The following is a 21,810-nucleotide window of genomic DNA, read 5'->3' on the forward strand; positions in this document are numbered from 1 at the left end:
GGTCCACACCGCAAGGTCGCCCTCTACAGGTTGGGTTTAGGGCTTGTCTCAACGCGGATAATTATTATCTCTAAGAGGAACATCTATAGATAGTGAAGTCAGTTTTATTTATATAGGACAGAATTTCGGGTGCGCCTCAGAGTGTCCTCCTGTCCTCAGACCCTCAGATGGTCTCTTAGCTGATACGAAAGGCAAAATGATAACTTCCTTCTCTGATTTTTTTTTCTTACTGTTTCTTTCTTGCTAGATGCTGATAAAAGAAAGTATTTGGTGAAGTTCCGCGAAGACGCTATTTTAATCAGACTTTGGGCTTGAAAAGTTGGTCTCTCGGTGTGCGTCAGAGGCGTCCTGCAGAGGGCACTGGCTTTTCTCTTTTGACTGATCTTCATGGAGGTCCAGGAGACGTCGAGACCCAGCAGGGAAGGAGGACAGTTGGAGACAAAATGTCAAGTTAATTTTAGTTTATTTTAGATAGATAGATAGATAGATAGATAGATAGATAGATAGATAGATAGATAGATATATATTCACCCAAGACACCCTTCTTCTCTTGTTTATTATTATTATTGTTATTATTACTATAGGCCTAATAGAGAACAAATGGCAAGCAGCTGGTTGACAAAAGTCCAGAAATAAATGTGCACGCCACATTTAAAATCACAGACACGTCAGGACAGGACCACGCTGCGTGCGTCTGTCGTGTGGTGACCTCCCGTTCATAAAATAATTGATCACATTGACTAAATAATAATATCTCGTCAGTCATTCCGTCATAAGTCATCGCTCCACCTGTCTCCGGAAACGCAGACGCGATCATGTAGTTTCGACGCGTTGGCGGCAAATAATAGCTTACATGCGGGGAAATTTTGCCCCATAGTGAATTAACGCCCCTGTAATGAAATGTTAAAAAAAACAGGACTGCTGTGCGCTTAACCTGACAGTGGGATCTCTGTTGGCAGATCACTCAAAATCCGACCAAATAGTGTCAAAGCTCTTGGGGTGTTATGTAAGCCCCAGAGTGAACAAATTTGTTAGCCCACACCCTAGGGCATCTGGTGATGGATATGTTGTCCTGGGGGAGTGGGGAAGCCGCGGTACAACAGCCGGCCGCTTATCTTGAAAGGCTTGTTTTAAGTGCTCCTCTGCTTGGAAACAAAAGCTTTAAGGGCACCCCATTACCTTACAATTGTTGTACAATCCCCATTGTTTAGTTAGTTCACACGCATACATATTAGAGCATATGCCATGCATTAGGCTTAGGTTTAAGCCTACTGGTTTAAGTGGCTTATATGGATGAAAGAAAGTGAGAATATAAATTCCTTAATAGCAGACAAATCCAGACCAGGCCTTGGTGTGTGTAAGCTCTGGAAATGCCATTTGTAGTTTTGATCTAGTTCTGCTAAAGTGCATGAATTTAAATGTGAACCTTTAAATGGCACATCTTTTTTTATGGGTGCTCCTGTCTGTATGTGCATGTGTGTGTCTGCAAGGCTGGGTGGGGTGTGGTGTGGAGGAAGCTGAACTAGGCCGGTTAGGTAGGACTCCCCTGAGGACGGCCAGGCCACTTGTGTCTAAGGGGCTGGTTTATCCCACTTAATCAGCATCCTGAGAGACTGGCACTGCCCCCATGGCCATAATGCCTGAGGTCACTCTGGGCTGCTCAAAATGAAGTGAAGCCCCACCAGACAATGCTGCTGTCAATCAGCCTTAACCTGAGCTGGGCCTTTTATTCCTCATATAGTGTACTTGTGTAATCATTCACTCCATAAATGCAAATGATCTCATCAATGTTTTGACTAACACAGGGCAAGGATACATAGAGAGCGATTTTGCATATCAACTACTCGGATTTCTCACAGTACAGTTTCCCTTCCTGGAAACTGCATAATGGACTATACAGAAGGGCAAATCATGGATGTCCCCTGTGCAATGTTAAGCTCACATACACCTGCTGAGATGAGAATATTGCCCTTTCCTATATGACATGCAAAAACATCCACCTTCTCTAAAATCACATGAAGTATTAAGTATTTTTGCTTGTCCCTATAGGGAAAATAACTCTTAAAGGGCTGGTCGTAATAAAAAAAAATCTTAAAATACATTTAATGAAAATATATTTGTCTAAAAAAAAACGAGATAATGAAGACACAGGAAAAGGCTTCCTGCAATTTGCAGTAGCTCTTCCGCTTCATTTAGACCATAATTTGTACTCGTTTGGACGGCGCATACATTCAGTGGTTTGGGGTTTGTAGCAGTAATGTCCCAGGGGCTTCCGTCAGTCCGGCACCATTATAAATGACAGAGCTGAGTGAGCCTCCTTGGCTATTTCTCAACATGCAGACTTCCTTGGGGCCTTGTGTAGCATTTCCAGAGCGTGTGCCCTTTTGATTTCCTAATCCCAGCACGAGCTGTGGAATGCTGGCTCCCTATGAGATATTCCACTCACAGGCCGTGATTTATGTTCTTGTGGTGCAAGGCTCAATGGTGAGAGGATCACAGGTGTTGTGGAGCGTCAGTAAAAACTTTTAATATGCACACCTCGTGGTCTCTGGCAGGGCCCGGCACAAGGATTACTGCCACTCGGTGGGGGGATGGGTCAATAAATGTTTAAAATTCATCTGAGGCCTTACAGTCTGATAGCTATTATAGAAGCATCCATGTATGTTTTTCCAGCAGAGGTACAGTATCACACTGGATCATTAAACTATCAGCAGCGTTGTCTGGCTTATTTCAATATTGTCAGTTTGAATTAAACTGGATTTAAATTTTAAAATGTTTGTCCCGTTTTATAAAATTCATTACTCTATAGTGATGATAACATAAAATACAGAAAAATAAATAACCTATCGAGCCCATACATCCTGCCCATAATAAACAAAAACAGCAAAGGCATTTGCACCAGTTATACTGGCCAATTACTGCGTTGTTGTCTGTGTAGTTAATTCCCACTTTAAAGTGAGGAGGTCGACCTTTGGCCATGTCACAGTAAAAGTCTCAGCGTAAAATCGAGAGTGCAAACATCTGAAGCTCAAGTGTTTGTCCTCTCTGTAGCCGCCACATGATGAGGCATCTCCTTGATATTTGAATTAAAGCCTCATCCTTTTATCATGCAAAGCGAATAGAAATCAAGGGTTTAAGATACTTTTGCACAAGTGTCAGACTAATGATTGCGTGAATAAGCGTATGAAAGTTGGCAGTAGTCCGGATATGCTACATTTCATTCATGTGCGTCTTTGGGGATTTCTTGGCGCGTGTTGTGAAAATAAGTTTACAGTCAGTGCCAATCTCCAAGAGGCTAAGACAGGTATCATTTGACTATAACTATAATCAAGCATTTTTCTGAATAAGGTTATAATGCTGACAAGAGAAACAGATGTAGTTCACTATTAAATGCGATGACACTAATTATGCTGTATCTTCCCATCAAAAAATTTTCCATTCAGAGATTTATTTCTGTTCTTCCTGCCAGTGAGCCAGCGTTTGTCATGACATGTCACAGACAACTTCATGTGCACTAACAACCTTCCAGCTTGATTTAATAATAGTGATCTGTGTTAATCACCCACCCTCCCTTTTCCGCTTTTCATACTTTGCCAGAGGGATTGCTGTAAACTGCACCAACTTACCTGACTGCAGCTATCTCATCTTCTAATGGCTGCATTAGACCCACCCCCAGCACCACCACCACCACCCTTTCTTTGACTTGTTATCTAGGCGCAGAGGTCAGGAAGGCCTTTCAGTCGTGTAGTGGAAGTGGGGTGACCTTTTCAACTCTCTTTACTGTGAATCTCTGAAGCTGTTGTGGTTTGGGTCGTCTCTCACTTATGTTAGTCTTCATACAGTCTGTTGGATAATGCTACGATTAGAAATGAAGGGACTGAGTATGCACCATCTATATTCCAACTGATGATTGAAATGTTTGAATTTAAATGTCGCCTTAGTTAGGCTATTTATACAGATATCAATGTTAATGTAATAAATTAATATTTACATAGCACTTATCTGTACAATCTAAGGCTAAATTTTCAATTAAAAAAAATTTTAAAGTCCAAATTATGTTAAAATCAGGGTTGCTCTTAATATCCTAAATATTAAAATGGAAGTGTAAAACCTGTTCATGAATGTAAACATTTTGTAAATAAGTGGGATAGTTACTCATAATATTAGATCAATTAATTTGCCATCAATAGACAGATCAATGTGAAGGTCTGTGTAGTTAGTCTTTTTTTTAGCCTACTAGAATACAACAGTAAATAAATGACTGCCACTTGTTTCCCCGTTATTTCAAGCTTGTCAAATTGCCTCCAAATGCTTCAGACTGTTACAGCCTCTGAATTTCTGTAGATGTCTTACTGACTTTACACTAAAAAATCTACCTCCCCAAGGTTACATAGCAGATTCATTTAGTCCTTACTATGCAACCCCCCTTCTCCCTCTCCCTCCTTTCCATCCTCCTCCTCCTGCTCCTCTTTCTTTCCCATGTCCATTAGACCTTGCAGACTAATCGAGCAGCACCAATTGCTCCCGTGGTGAGATCATTAAGTAAATTATTTTAAGATCAAACGGTCAGCAGCTACAATGAAGTCCTGTGTAATGGTAAAAGCCTCAGAAGCTGCCACCCACCCCTCTCTCAAATTAAAGCCCAGTGGGGAGAGCTCTGCACCTCTCAGGTGGATGCCCCCACCATTAGGCCTTTTAGCTGCAGGCTAAGGTAGGACCCACTAATTGGTCCTTTGAACAAAACTAACCCACTGACAGGATCTGACTTGTATGCAGCTTAAGAGTGCAAAATTGTTCCTGGCCAAGGACAGCAGTTAGCCTGTAGAGAGAAAAGTCAGCATGGACCTAGCCTGGAAAGGTGGCAACATACAGGTGATCATATTTTGCAGGGATTTATCAAAGGGGGAAATTTCTTTTTGCAGTTCATTTAAGAAGAAGATTCCAACAATAGATGATGGTAATTAAATTGCATGTACTGACTTGACTGATATTATATAAGGTACTGTGGAAAAAAAAAACATTGTAAATGTCTCAGTTTCTTTAGTTAAACGTGCAATGAGCTTGCTTTAGTTCATTTATGAGGGACAAAAAAGCAAAACTAAAACTCTGATCAGGGGATTAGAAAATAAATTGAGCAGATCAGGACCATCAGAAACGTGTGTGTAAGTAAGTGCATGTAGGTTTGCGTGTATAATACACTAACTCAGTGTAAGAGCCATTAGACAGCGATTACTCACAAAGTGCTGTCCCTGGATGGATAGGTTGACAGCTTCCCTTTTAATAGGTCAAAGTTTCACTCGGCTCGACATAATGAAGAGCATGTACTCTATGCTCACAGAGGGATAGATTCATATACATTAGATAGAGATTCATACACCGATGTTGGCCTTCACAAGTGACATTGTTTCCTTAGATTATTTCACATATGCGACTAAGACTCTACAGTCTTAAGGACACAATGCACAACAACACATTAAAAGCAAACCACTGCCAACGACGCTGTGTTCTTCCAGCCGTTTATTCCCCTCAGCTGAGGAAGTGATGAACTTACAGTAGCTTATGGTGTGGAGACAGGAACCAATGCAGCAAAGTGACTGTGAGAGTGATTTATCCTCCTTTGGCATGAAGCGTCGGTGTCATCAATCACATGGTTTTAATTAGTGATGGCTCCCCTTTGTGGCTGAGAAATGTGCATGTAATTCAATTTGGGACTCACTGCTGCCTCAAGAACCCCGCGCAAAGATTTGTCAATCCACTGTAAATCCATGCACGCTTGGAACAGTTGATATTGATGAAGCTGACCTCACTGATCTGCAAAGAGTAGATTGCATCTCAAAAAATATGATACAGATAAAGAGATACCCATTGAACTGCACCTGTTGAAAGTATTGCAGTGCATGCAATGCATTACTTGATACATGTGAAAAAATGTAAAAGAATTTTTTTGATGAGTCATTTATTTTTACATTGTTCATCTCTATAAGAAATTAAACTGAAAACTACAGACACCTTGTTTTGATATAATCCAAATAAATCAAAATATATTTGATTCTACAAAACCAAAATAAGTCTTTGACCTGCAATAACCAAAGTGTGCAAACCTTTGTTAACCCAATTCTTTAAGGCTAGATGAGGCAAAGTGGAACGCAACACAAAAAAAATCTTAGTTTTGAATTTCCCTGAATAAAAAAACAACAACAACAACAACAAAAAACACATGTCACATGCACATTTCATTTCAAGATATCAATTGTGCCGAAATAAACTGAGACAAGTAAGTCCTTTTTATGAGAAACAATATTCGTTAGCTGCACAATGTGAGTGCTGTTACAATTACTTTGTTTCCCTTAGAGCAATTCATTGAAATGGCAATAGAGAGATGCAAGACAAAAACAGCTCCTTTTAGTTCCTGACACACAGAAGCCTCTTATCCCTCATTTAAATGTTGGTTTCTTCTGATTTCCTCTTCAATGGGAAACTCAACTGATAGCGGCAGCAAAGGCCCGAGCCTTAAATAAAAACAATGACAGCTCTGACAGTTAAGGTGGCAATTGAAATGCTAAAATATCAACAGCAGTAATTTAGTTCTCTTAAGACACTTGAAAGTCTCTTATCTGACACATGGTAATGTAAGCCACTGTAGTGATGTTTATTTCACAGCACTCCTTCACTTTATTGTCAAACGAAAGACTGGTTTCGCATCTGAAATCTCATTTCTCATTGTGAGTCTGACCCCTGACCTCATCACAGTCAAAAAGACAATATTTTTCTTTGGCGAAAAGACATTAAAGGCTGAATTAAACAAAAAAACAAAAAAACAAAAAAAAAATGCCACAGCTTTGGTTTGAGAAGAAGCAGATTAGTTGACTGATTTTAAGTTGTTTTTCCAATAAGTTAAAAATCTTATTGAGCAATTGGGGTATATGAGCAAGAGAAAGTACGAAAGTATAAGAAAGAAAGAAATGTCATACATCAGTGATTGGCAGAGGAGTAGTTTTTTCATTTCTCACTCTTATCCTTATTGATAAAAATAATGTATTCAATGTTATATTGTAGATATTTAGACAGTGGGAGAAATGCATTTTTAGGAAATGCTATGTGTTTGGGAACACAACACAATAATTCCAAACATTTTAACTATACAGCATCATGTGCTTACACTAATTTTCCTTTTAGTGTCAGTGTTTTCACTGGTTCTGCAAGTCTGCTGATCTATTAAATAAGACTGAATTCCCTGCCTGCACTTGGCAAATCTGAATATTAACCTTTACCAGTGTTTCAAATTTAAACAATGATCACACAAAACGTTGTTGATTCAACAGTCTGATTGTGCTGCGCAACAAAATGTCAGCTCTCAGGTGGCTGTTTTTGTTCTTGGGAGATGTCAGCTCCCTTACAACATCCTCCCCAATCAATTTCTTTGATGCGGGTGCTCTGTTTAACTTTTAGAGGTGCTGATTATATTCTGCCTTTTTCGCTCTCTGTATCCCCCCTAACAGCACCAAATCAGAATCCCAATTCCACATGAACATGCTGCTCACAATCAAGCTGTCATTTGGTCTATGAAAATTTGGCCGCGCCATTAGCTGATGTGCCGAGAGGAGAAATTCCAGACCTCTGTGGCTGTTTTGAAGGAAATGTTGGTTTCATCCCCTGCTGATTGACTCACTGACTGGTCTAATCAGCCACACCATGCCAAAATCACACTGTCCTGAGGCCCATATACACTGGTGGCTGATTAGGTGGGAAGGGAATCAAAAAATGCATAAATATTTAGCATGCTGGGATGCTCTATAAACACAGAGGAGGCTGTTTTGATGCACACATGTACAGTCATATGTAGCCTGCAGGGTCTATAGTGACTGAGCATCCATAAAGTGGTGTTTTGAAATGATAAATTGGTCTTTTTAGGTTCCAACTGCTTCCCCTCTGTCACCAACAGTTGGTAGTGAAACATAAACACCATGCTATCATTTCAACAAAGAGGATTTTGGTGCCAGCGGCAGTGACTGCTGCTGTTGTTCGAAAGCTTGTTGTCAAAAAGAGCTACAGCCAAACACATCACAAGTATTGGCTTGTGTTTCCGTGTGCTGAACAGGTTTGACAAAGAAAACACCGCTGACGCCAGGCTCACTCTGTGCTGTCTGGGGCCACAACAGGTTAAAAAACAGGTTAAAACAACACAGTGCCACAGCTCCAGGCTATTCTCATGCTACATGCATATTTTAACCTATCATCAATTGTGCAATCAGCAAACTGTGATCTTTAAAGTTCATCAATGCTTGTATAAGTCATCAGGAATATGCAGAAGGGTCTGGTGCACTGAATCATATACGTATCTGCTGACATTCGGAAAGCTAAGTCAGGGGCAATGTCCAGGGGCTATGAGAGACAGGTACTTCCTATATCCTGTGGTTGATGGCGAGGGGCCTCACCTGGGCTGTAATCTGGGAGGACTGATCACAAAGAACCAGAGTGAAGTGAATTCCGCCTGTCCTACTTCAAACGCAGCAGGACAGTAAATCAGACAGGTAGACGACACTAGGCGGCTCACTCATCCCTCGCGCTCACTGCCTCTGTCCCTGAGGGCGCAGGAAGCAAGTATGCCAGCAATGTCACCTGACAACACCGTGGAGCCATTTCAACACAAAACCATTTTACAGGGCTGCTGTGAGGAGGAGTGTTGTCAAGTTATGTGCATGCACAGAAAGAAATTCTCCAAAACACAATTTGCACACATTAGACCATAGAAACATGGGACTTGTCCTTATTGTACGCAGACAGACAAAATACTGTAAATTACTTAAATACAATTTGACTACTTCATTTACTATTTACTGTAAATTGTACATTAGAATTCAGATTGTAAAGATGCCAGCAGCGGTAAGTTTAGGTGAGAGATTTAGTAAGTGCTGTTCTTTGCAGACATGTTATGCTGTTAAGGTTTATTCATACATTTGCCACCAAAATCACTAAACAACCTGAAAAAACTGATTTAATCATTCTGGTCTAACTTGGCCATCTTTAAACATGTTTTCCTATAATAGATCGCCATTAACATTCATTTCAGCAAATGTCAGCAAAGTCCATGTAGCATCAGTTTTCAGAGGATGTCACAGTGCGTGACTATTTATTGGCCTTTGCAAAACGTCCACTTCAGTAAATACATTGTATAATATATAAAACAGACAAAAAGCTGACTGTGTTCTGTGTGTAAGCTTTAAATTATGTCGCCACATGTTTAAAAAAAATAAAATCCCCTTTAGGGATTTGCATAAAAATCACTTAATTGAATGAATATCTATCAATACAGTTGTATTTTTGTGCAGAATAAATGCAATGAATCCATTTAAAATCCTTCATTTCCGATTACGCAAAAGGCATTTTACACTGTTTTACACTAGCAAAAACAAAGTTACATGGTGGTGCTGCACAACAACTTTACAGCTTTTCATTGCTGCTTAATTATATTTAAAAATTACTGGAGGAGTTGCAGTGCAAGTATATCAGTCAGATGTGGAACTATTGAGAAATTCCATCTGAGGATAGGGTGTCAGGGAAAAATGAATCAGAAACACCAAGGTCAGTGTGATATTTCAAGGCTTCTACTTTACATGGCCGCATAGCAAATGTAGGCCTTCAATCAAGAAGTGGATTGACTACTACACCAACACACAGCACTGAGAGTAATGACACAGGAATAAATCCATCAAAAAAAAAAAGAAAAAAAAGAAAAAAAGGGAATTACAAAAACTTTCAGGGTCAACACAACACTGTCTCTGGATAGACAATAAAATTCTCTGTTCAAACTAATTTTAAGGACCCAAATTCAAACAGCTCCCATTTAAAACACCCAAAGAGTTCCGGCTACATTGTGGTACATATGCACCTTTGTTTCTCAAATTAATGCGGTTAAAACAAAACAAGACCAAGTGCTGGTGCTTTTCCCAGCGGTGCCTCACCCTAAATACTTTTTCCTCGGATTGAGAAATTCAGCCTTTCTTGCATGTGCCTGAGGACAAGGATGCATATCTGACTAATAATGCCATATATTACTACCTTGTCATTACTGCGAAATGTTAACTGCTACACAAACTCTGTCTTTTTGCTCCTTTCTTTATGTAGCCTGTTTAAATTTACACTGAGGGGCTCTTACAAATTACATGTATTAAGACCCCTGATGCTTCATATCTTTGCTGCCAAAGTGGAATAAATCCAGGATATTAATAAGATAGGGGTTGATCCATCTCCTAGGAACCATTTATCTAAAGTTTGTGCTATCTAAATATGAGCTAGAAACCCAATGCACCAGTGCTTTAACAATCAATACATTATCTTATGTGCAAAGTCTAAATGTTCAGAGGTTTTTTTTTTTTTTCCCGGAGTGTGTGGAACAAATTAAAAGCCTGGCCAGTCAGTAAAAGACCAATTCATAAAGGTGAAAAAGTGAGGCTGCGGCTGTGATGGGGAGGACCAGTGAAAAATCTCTGCTGACCCTCTCATCCCTCTGCTCATCTATCTCTCACTACTGTCCACTGATAGATTTCCCCTCGCTGATTTATGGGAGAAAAAAAATGTCACAGTGGAATGGGCTTTTGATAAAATTGTTGAAGAGATTCTGGGCAATAAATCCTGATCTTTACATCCAGGTTGCTAGCTACTTTCACATTCTTGTGCCATCAATAAGAGCAGCCAAACATGACATCTAATCAATAACTTTACAATATTCTGGGCAGTTTGGGAAAACAGTAACATTTATATTTAACAGAAAAGAGCAAGTCACTCTTCCGTACTCAACAAACTATGGATAAGAGGAGTTTGACTGTAACTTAGGCTGAAAATAAGTCACACTGTGTTTTTCAGTGTCTGCTGGAGAGAAATTACCGTCCTTCACAGTATCTTTTCAAAAAAGATAATTTCTGACTAAACCTGTCTTTCACCCAGAAATGAACAAACACGCTATCTATGCTATTTCTCTGCCACTCTGCCTTCTCCTGTCCAACCATTTAGTGATCATCAGACAAAGTGACTTTCTATTGTAATGCTAGACGAGCTTATGTTTCCTGTGAAGCAAAACAGGCCAATGTAATAGTGCTAACAAGTTAGAGGATCTCTAGTCCAACATCAGTCACGCTGAAGTGTTTCTGACAGGAACTCTTCAGTCAGCCGAGTGGCGCCAGGAAGGATGAGTGATTCAGCAAACCTGCCTGGTGTTGTCTCTCTCGTCTCTCAATCTTTACGATGTAGCTAAGAGGAAAACAATGAGCCTGTTGCTCAGTACAGGTGTTTCTCAGAGGAGATGACTTGTAAAAACAGGTAGGTTTCCACTGAGACGAGAATTGACTCACATAAAAGGCTTCTGCTGCTGCAATAACTCACAAAGGAGCTCTGGCCCTCTGCCCAGAGACGCTGAAATCATGGCAGTGTTTAATTTGCACAACTGTCCTCGCAGGAGGCAATATGAAAAAGTTCCTGTGCGACTGACGGCATCTGACAGTGTTTGCGGTAATGTAATCCATTGTGACCGGGAGATAAACATCAGCTGCACTGTAACCTCAGACTGACAGAGAGACAAACAGCAGGCCACTTAAAAGAACATATTTTAAGGGACCTTTACACTCTCAATAAAGGGCAAGAAAAAAATGGAACATGAACTAAAGTAGCTCTAAAGACTAGGTTGTCACAAGAGATGAGAGAGGAGGAAGCAAAAGACAAACAGAAAGCAGGGCAGCTATCTGGCCGACTTTGTCTTTCAGATTAAAGCCCGAGCAACAACCAGCGACAAAGACATTTCTGACAGGAAGAGGAAATGAAATGTTTACAGTACGGGGGGCTGATACGTGAGGCCACATGAGACATTCGAGAGCACTTGTTCGGACTGTCACTTTTTGCTACAGATGAGGAGCGGCCATTATTAAAACAGGTGCCATTACAGGGCAGTGAAAAATGGCAAACCCCCCTACAATTTCAATTCAATAAGGGCCTCAGATCAGCAATTTGTTTTGTCTTTACGATGAAAGTGAAATACTTTCCCACAGCACGCCAATGATTATTTTCCCACTATGAAAAGATTGAAATGACATTTGCTTTGCTATAGAAATATTTCATGTATACACTGATTTAGCCGGAGCCACATACGATGCTATATTGCTTCTATCATGAAAAGACTCCAAACCTGAGAGGCTGAGGACATTTGAATTATTTACATCAGTTGTCACAGACTGCCGTGATTTCTGTGCTCCCAGAGGCCCATTATCCTGTTCTTGTGTGCAGGGGGAGATGAGACATTTTCTCAGTGATCGGCTGCCTTTCTGATTCCTGCAGGGAGAAAAACACCATGTTAATTTAATGTGTCCCGGCCCAATGCGATACACCAGCACGGAAAAAGATGCTTGTTCTCATCTTTGTAATCACAGCGGCAGGAGCAGAGGGCACATGTCCCCCGTGTCTCATTTCAGGGCTAATCTTTCATTTCATAGCCCATCTCTCCATATCAAACAACACAAATGGCTCTATTTGCATGACAGGATTTGTAACACGGCGAATCAGGTGTCAGACTCGATTAAACATTACACCGGCGCACTATCATAATCAGCCGTCTAATGAGTGTGGCCGCTGGTGTGAGAGGCTTGGATGGATCAGGGAGAAGGGCTTCTCCACGCTGCCCAGCGGGGGGTGAGTGACTGAGGGATTAAATCGGAGTTGCGGTCCCTCCGGCCCCAACAGAGGGGCTCCTCTGGGTGGCAAGGCTCGAGCCCTGTGATGCTGACGAGACAAGGCGACGCAGGCCACACACACGCACACATACGCGCACACACACACGCACCACGAGGACCGGAGGGGAGAGCTGCTGAAACAGCCAAGAGGCAGCATCTGAGGACTGCTTACTCCCGTGTATCCTCAGCTTTGAATACTAATGTGTGGGGCCATTACAGAGGATAGAAGCGGCAGAGTGACCCCAGCCCTAGATCGCATCGGGCTATCACCGAAATGAGGCAACAGGATCATTAAGATGCAACGAGACTCTGGACCAGACATCATTTGTGTGAGACGGAGCTTTGACAATGCTTTCTGAAGGTGTTTTTTTTTTTTTCTTACCAGTATACATTTACATACAAATTGTCAGGCTCATTACCCTGGACAGTTTTTGGATCATTACTTAATTAAAAAAGAAAAAAAACCTTTCAGGAGTGAAACATTTTGAATCAGCATTAGTGATAGGATTTAAAAATAAAACTGTCTTTTTTGTAGCATGCATTGACAGTCTCAGAAGGAACATGATGATTGGTTGCGCTTTTTTTCATGTAAACATCAAATCACATGATGACTTGATGTAACGCAGCCTTTACAGAGACCCCCACTCCACCCACCACCAACTCCCCACTGTCATCTTTACCCCCCCTCCTTGTGTACAGTTTGCCCCTCCCATTGTCCAGCCCTTATTGTTATCTGCTGAATATACACTGATGCTAATTCTACTGTTGGCTGTGTCGATGTGCAGCTTTTGGTTCCTGGTCCACAGAGACTTCCCTATTGCCACCATCCTACCACCCTCAGCATCAAGGTCCCCCTCCCCCTTACTCCTTCCCCCACCCTCTGCCCTGCTCCCCATTTGAGGTGACCCGGGTGCTGTTCTGAGGGTTCCTCACACCCCAGAAGCTGTCAGTGGCCCCCTTCCTTCCCATGAGCGGAACACACAATAGAGAAAGGGCTCCGGCTGAGAGGTTCAGTAGCCATTAACCCCTACCAGCTGTTCCTGCCGAGGGTATTCTGTGCCACAATACGTGCCCCCGAGGGGGCCCTCACGTCCACTAATCTAGCCATTGTTGGCCAGGAATGCTGACAGAAGAAAAGAAATTTTTCTTGTGTCCATGCAAGCGTGTGTATCCATGTGTGAGAGCCGAGAAACGTAGGGCTAATTTCTATAGTTGCCTGTGAAGAAGGGAGACCATGAAGAATACCCTATTTAGCTGCTTGACAAAATTCTTTTGCTTAAAAATGGAAAAACAATGGCAATTGTTTTCAAGTAGACTCCTTCACACTGTCCAAGTCTCTGAATTTAACTAGAAAATTATCTATTAATGTCTGATGTGCAAAAAGTTAAAATAACTTTATGAGACTTGAATTATTTGGTATCTGTGATTCATTTTTAACGCACGGCCAGAAAAATATTCCGAAGCCACAATCAGTTCCAAAGCCATTTCTAAATGGATTAAATTTGGGGGAAATTATTCCATTTTGGTACTTTGCTCTCCGAATATATTAACAATTAGTCCATTTCAATTAACATGGAAATTAAAACAGCATTTTCCAGTCAATTTAACCATGATGCAGCCATTAGGGGCTTCTGGTGTGCTGAGCATGTTTGTTACTCCGGTCTCCAGTCTATAAATGAAACAAAAAGAGAGAGAGATTCCTGCTGCATATCAGGAAAATTGATATTCCAGTAGTTGCACATGTTAGTTATTTCATCCTTTAAATAAAATATACAAATTAACTGTCCACACAAAACATCACAGCAAAAAACTGCTGAAAAACTGGGTCTGTCCTTGCAAACAAAATCTTCACAATTATTGTACCTACTCCACAGCACCGAAATCTGGGTTGAATTAAATAATAATGAAATATTGAAATTTTGCAATCAATTTTCCTTCATGTAGAGGACTAAAGTTGGAGGTCTCCACAAGCAAGCCGTGATATCTGTTTTTCTCTTCCCACTGAGTAAAGTCAATAGATGTGATATCAACAGTGTTGACAGCAACGGGAAGCGGTGCTCCATAGCCGTCAACAGGCTGTGGGATGCAACATTTGCATGCAGGAAGTAAACACAACAGCACCTAAAGACAGGGGGAGGGCAGCTCTAATGTAAACTGTTAGGTGAGTTTTGAAGGGGAAAGGTATTTTTCTGTATGTGCTCGGTCCCACAGCCTGTGCCGTGTTGTGACAGGCGGGGGATCTGCATCAGTCAATTATATGTCCCAACAGACTTTTGTGCTAATGAGCTGGTCCAGCCATCGGCAGACTTCCCCTGTCGTCCAGAAAAGATCACTTTCATTGCTTGCAGAACTAATTCAGGGCACAAAAGTGGGAGCTTCACCATTGCAGCCTCTTTTACTGCTCCTTTTGTGGAAGCTTTAGAAGTGCGCTGAAGAGAGGGCCTAGCGCTCAGGCCTCTTCATCTCCAGTCCATTGCCTGTCATTAACATACATATCCATATGAAAAGTGGGGTAAGGCCGGAACAGCTGTCCAGTTAAGAGGCAGTGATTCCCTCTCCCAAATGCTGACAGAAGCCTTTAGCCTTCCTTGGCCAATAATAAACCAAACCATTTAAACAGTCTTTCAGGGAGTGAGAAAGAGATTGGGCCATAATGCTACATTCACAGGCATTGGTGGCGCTCATTGGCTTGCAACAGTCTCTAGTAGGATGACAAAAGTTAAGGGACGAACCTGGGACAGAATCACTAAAGTGAGATAACGTGAATATCATAAGATGACCACAGCACTTGATTGTCCTCTTGCTGGGAAAAGCTGCACATCCAGACACACATTAACGTAAAAATTCTGCCTTGAAAGATCAGACCAGCACAACGAGCAATTTTTGTGCATTTTTTTCAGTGGTTAAATCGGATGAGAAACAGCAAACTGCTGCTTCTGCACAAGCACAGCATTTTCAGCAGGGTTATCTATATTAGCCCTCAGTGTGACTTCTAAGTGTCGTCACTGGTTGGACATTGTAATAAAAACGCTATATTTGTTTACTCTGAGAGCTCCGTGCTGAGGGCTTTTCACCCTGAGCAAAATGATTTGGTCTAAGGGGACTTGAGGAGTGTATGGGGTTGGAACTGAGCAATCCTCTTGTTTAAACTTGGGTGGTGTGCATGAAGACAGAGGTTAAGTGACTTGCCCCAGGTCACATGGGAAGTCGTTTACTTAAGGAGGATTTTCTCATCTCAACCGTCAGCTAAAAGGGTTTCTATAGCATTCCTTTACAAATATCACTTTCTGAATTCTTACTGTGGTTCACCTTCAAAAAAGATTTCTTTTAACGGGATCCTGTTTATGAATGTTATTTGTCTTTCTCTTACATCTAAAAGGGACTGTTTGAGGATCGTAGAAAATAGGAAACATTACTTTATAGTGTTTTACAGCATTTGATCTTTTGGATAATTATGGGGGTGATTTCTACTTCCACTTGCATCACTTTGGGATAACTTTTGGGATTCGATTTCCCTAAAACATGAATAAAAGCTGGTCTGGGACTGTTGAAATCAAACAAAACAACAAGAGAAGGTGATGACTAAACACTCAGCGCATGCGCTCTGTTTAAATGCTGCTTACAGAGCGTATTTAATGGCTCAAAATATATTACATTTTTATTTTTTGCTGGTGAAAATTACCATTAGTCAGTTATGATGATGGAGAAAATTGTACGGTGTGTAGTTGCACTTTTTCATGTGCTGGTGGGAAAGTTTTCAAACTGTACCTTCTGTATTCATGCTGTTCTTATATACCTTTCTCCCCATTTGCTTAACAGAACTGATCACATTTACATATTCCATGCAAGTCAAAATTTATCCAAAAGGAAAGCAATTGACAACAAAACAATAATGAAGAGCAAATTATGACGGGCTATTTTCTAAAGCAGATTTTAAATAAAAACCTTATTTGTGTGGATTCTTGGATATCAACAGTGGTGATGTTTTATCATTATTATTATTATTACATAGCAGCATTTGTGGAAACCATATATTAAATGACATAGATAGATAGATAGATAGATAGATAGATAGATAGATAGATAGATAGATACTTTATTAATCTCCAAAGAGAAATTTACAATGATGACACGATTTTAATAGAGTCAAAATATCTAATAATAATTGCAAATATTATTTTCTCTGCCTATGACGTTATCCTAAACCTCAATTCAGAGATCTTTTTGAATTTTTTCTCCTTCCACTGAGTGGTTTTCTATGCTTGAGATGCCTTGCTCTCTAGAGAAGGAGGTAAAGGGAGAAGCCAGAATCCGGATCTAATGAATAAGAAAAGCCTTTGGTTAAAAGGGGACTGGTTTGTCTCTTCATGGGTCGCTTTTTATTCAGCTTTAGAAAGACGAGGAGTCCTGATTGATAAATCCCCTCCCTTGCCCCCCTGGCGCCTGTGACCCCAGAGTCATCAAGTACAATGCACAGCACCTTAAGTTTCTAAATCTATGATTGAAAAATAGAAGGAGCGAATTTGTGTCCATTGAGGGAGCTTTGACATGCTTTTACAGCGATGATTATTCTGAGGCTGTATGCCCAGCGGGCTACCAGCAGCTAGCTGCATGCAGGATTTATTTTCCATCTGATCCTCCTACCCCCACCTCCTGTGCATCAGCGGCATCCAAAAACTACTGTAATGGCACTTGTTGCAAGCGCCTTAATCCAGCGGAAGTGTTTTTTCATAGATGACCAGCCAACACCTCAGGCCCTTACCTATCCCACTCCCCCCCTGCTCAATCCTTTATTTATCACGGTTCTGCTGTTTGTTGTCTGTGCAAAGTTCCACAATTCATTAAAAAAGGAAAAGGGGGTGGGGAGCAGAAGAGAGGGATGGAGTATGGAGAGGCAAAGCTGGGGCTGTTGTGAGGAGCAGGGGGTAAAGGGGAGGGATTAGGATGACTTCTTGAACACATTTTCTCCCTTTTGCTGCAATTAAACAAAGTAGGCCTGTGATTAGTGCAGCGCAGGGAGCAGAGAAAAAGACACCCTTGAATCCCAATGGAGGGACCTGACTGAGCATTATTGCCTGACAATGCCTGAGTTTATTGCTGAAACCTGCTTACCCTCCTGCATGGCAAACCATGGGAACTCCAGTCAGGTGGAAACTTTTTCTCCTTTTCTTTTCCCGCTCCTTGTTTTTCTCCCCCCTCTGCCCACAGAAGCCCTCCAGGAGCTCACAGTGTGGTTGAAGCCACACAACTCCCCCCTGGTAACTGAGATGTTTAGGATAAGCTCTGCCTGGTTTTTGTGCATGAGCTCACACTTGTCTGCTGTTGTTCGAACACAGTTAATGATGAGCTTCCTCTGTTTTTTCCACACCCCTTCCTTCTCTCCTGTCCTCCTCCTCCTCCACCTCCTCTCTCTGCTCCTTTTCTCCTTTCTTATTTGAAGCTAAGCGGCTGTTTAAGTGGAGTGCCTCCTCCCTCTGGCTCTTGGGAATGCTCTCAAGGGGCCCTTGCCTGGCACTGTGTGCATGACACATAATGAAAACAATTTTACGCTGCAGAGGGAAGTATGAGGCAATTACGGATGTGACAGCCACCTGCAGACTCACCCCCCTACAGTCTCCAACTGCACTCTCCCAACCGCTGCACCATTGCCACAACCACCGCACAGTGTCACCACACTGGTAACCCACTCCCCTGCCGCCGCCACCACCACCCATCCCTCACAAACACACACTCCACCAGCACACAGCTTCATGAATATGTGATGGCTTGATGATGTTGTGAATGGCTGGGGCAGGTGAGGAGGGGGTGAGAAAGACCGGGGCTGTAATAAGTTGCCCAGCTGGAGGTGGTGTTGTGGCCCTGTCTCCCTGTGGCAGTCCATAGAGGCATCTCTCCACAAGCACTGACCCTGGGATCGGCCTCCTGAGGGGAGCCAAGAGATGACGTGACAGGGGCGTGCAATGCGCCCCCCCAAATCTCTTGTTGGCCAATTTTACACATGAAGCCTGGCCCAAAAGCCCAAGTGGCAGGCCTAACAGAGCCCTGATTTAATTTGATAACCTGCTTAGTGAATGTGAATTAAATGAGTATTTCACATACAAATTATCTCCTTTCAACCCTCTGGTTTAAAGAATTACTCTTTTGGTTTGCAAAACACAGATGTCTCTGAACCTCTTGGGTATTTCTGATTTGCTTTGTTTTACACACCCAGATAAATCTGGCCGAGTTAGTCTTGCTCCTCTCAAGTGTAGTCAAGAGATATTTGAAACTCGGCGCAAACGCTACACGTCGTCTGACCGCGAGGTCACGCCTTTAAAAATCCCCAAGGTCTGTAAACCAAAAAAGTTGCCCCACACATATGATGTGTGACTGCTTAAGTCTTCAATCTGTCAGGTCTCTGTCCCCCAGCGCTTGTTCTAAAGCCCCCAGCTATACACAAAGACCCTCTGACCTGAAGATTATTCAGAGTGAGGCCAAAGGGTGTATTTTATGCCTGCCAGTCCCCAAGAGCTGCCTCCTGATAGCTTGATGTGTCCTTAATGGCCCTGTTGAACAGCAGAGACAGCGGCGTGATGAGTGGATCCTCAGCAACAACTGACACATTAGAGACCAGCTGATAAAAGCCAGTGGGTAGGCACACACGCACACACACACACACACTGCTCATGCATACACTGCCTCAGACAACATGTCCTACATGACACAAGGCACAAGGGTATAAACAAAGACGCTAGCTGGAGATGTGAGCATGAAGCGAATCATGAGCGCTGATCAAATGAAACATCGGTGGGCACATGGTGAAAAATGGCCCACTGAAAGTTGATATTATGCAATGGTTTCTGTAACCATCAATCTAATAAGGCCATGAGGACTATATTCTCTCAGTGCCCCAAAGAAGTGTAATATAATAGATGAGAAGATCAAGGTGAAACAGGAATGAATAAGTGAAAACAGCATATCTAAGCATGAAAAATATCACAGGAGACATTGCAGACAGTAAACTGAGGAGCTAAGAGATGAGAAGTAGTAAATTAATCTTCTTGCAATATCTTGCGGAAGAGAAAAGTGCACCAGTCTTTATTTCTTATAACAACTCAAGACAAATGACCATAGCCGGCACATTAGTTCTGATAAGGGACATGCAAGAAAGACAATGGCTTTCAATTCCTGATTTAATCAACCCCTGGCATGATGTACTCCTGAAAATAACAAAATAGATTAATCAGGAATCAGGACATGGAGGGGGTGCAAGGGCAAGTGTGTGATTTCTCTGCATGGTTGCGATGAAATATACATAGTATAATAAAGGCCCCGCTGCTGCCAGCACAGCCTGCCACGGCTACAGGCACCGGTGAGATTGAAGCTGTGGACATAACATTACCAAAATTCCTGACTGCAGTGAATTAATGAGACCAAAGCTTCAGTGTGTGCACATCCAGCCCGATCTGGGGAGTCTTAATTTATTTTCTCTTTCCGACTCATCCTTTACAAAAATGACAGTGTCTTCTTATCGATTTCACACTCAGAGATCAATCAGCTTTGCCCTGACTCAGAGAAAATTTACAGCCCCTTCCCCAACCTCCACATTCAGAGCTCCCTGGTCTACGAAAATGGCAGGAGGGGTTATATGACCACCCCCCTCCCCACTCACACCCACATATACACACACTAAACCCATCCTCTGTCTGTGTAAAAGCCTGACCGCAGTTAAAATGAGCTAATCTACAAGAGAGGAGGAGACCGCTTCCTTGTTCAGACTGATTTTAGTCCTCTTCGCACCCCCACCACCACCTGCATCACACTCCCTCACCTCAGGCAAAGACATGAGCACAAAAGAAGTGAGGATGAGAGCTGTTTATATACAAGAGCGACTACACGCAGAGAGCTGCCACAGGAGAATATGACTGGGCTGAAATAAGGCCTGTCATAGCCTCAAAAAGAGCCAGTTTTCTGTTTTAGATGATGGACTATAATAGCTCAAAGTCATATAAGTGAAGAATCAATCTGAGATATAAATGACTAACTGGGTTTATAGTCGTTTTGAGGAGTGTGAAGATGTCTGTGGGTCCAGATGAAGAGCAAAAAAAAGTATCGTTCATGTTCTCCGGAGGAATCCTTTGCCATGTTTGTCAGGAGAGCCAGAGAGCAGAGCTCCTTATGATCCGAGAGGGATGGCACGGCTGAGTATCATCCCGGCCTGGCAGTGGCACTCGGACGCCAGCTGTACAGAGATGGCCATGCTGTCATACTGCCCCTCAGATGGAGCAAACTGTGCCAGCGAGAGTCAATGGTACCTGGCATTGGGCACACACAGCCATTAGCCAAGGCCATTACCTTGCACTTGGGCCTCAAGGGTTAATCCAGGGTTAATTCTATTGGCCCTCTGGCAGAGAAGATGCGAGCAGACTGACAGCACTTCAGTACATTCAATACAGGAATACTAAGTCCGCCTGGGGAGGGAGCGAGGCACTTTCTCATCATCATGCTTTTGAGACAATAATGAGCGAAAATGGGATTTTGTAGCCGACAACTGGACGGATGAAAGATGTGTTGATTGAAGCTGAACAAAAATGAATCCTCAGCATGCAGGAGGTTATCGAAGTTTGCAGCGCGGCAGTGACTTCTCCTGGGCTGCTTTGTAACCCATCAGACCATCGCATGGGTAGAAATAACTATGTTGCAAATAAGAGAATAAGTGTAAGAGTGTGAGTGAAATCTCAGCATCGGGAGCATTAGGTGAAATTTTGTTTAATGTCAGATGTCATTATTAGCTCCACTGCCAACCGCTATAATGCCTAACACTGCCACAGATGTTTGAATCCTAATGGCCACATCCAATGCTTAATAAAGCCTAAGCAGTAGGTAAATGCTCATGATTGATAGTGTGACAAAATATTTCTATATTTAACAAGTCTCTCACACAGACTAGGTTATTATAGGCTTATTACTGTCACACATGGACAGGGTAGTTCATCTTTTTAGCTGGGCTTTCTACAAAAACAGGCTCAACAACATCATATCAAACAAATGACACTTTATTCCCTGAAACCAGAAAGTTCATTTACAAAGGACTAGCTGTTGCAATCACAGCTCT

The sequence above is a fragment of the Chelmon rostratus genome, chromosome 8 (assembly GCF_017976325.1).
Source record: "Chelmon rostratus isolate fCheRos1 chromosome 8, fCheRos1.pri, whole genome shotgun sequence".
NCBI lineage: Eukaryota > Metazoa > Chordata > Actinopteri > Chaetodontiformes > Chaetodontidae > Chelmon > Chelmon rostratus.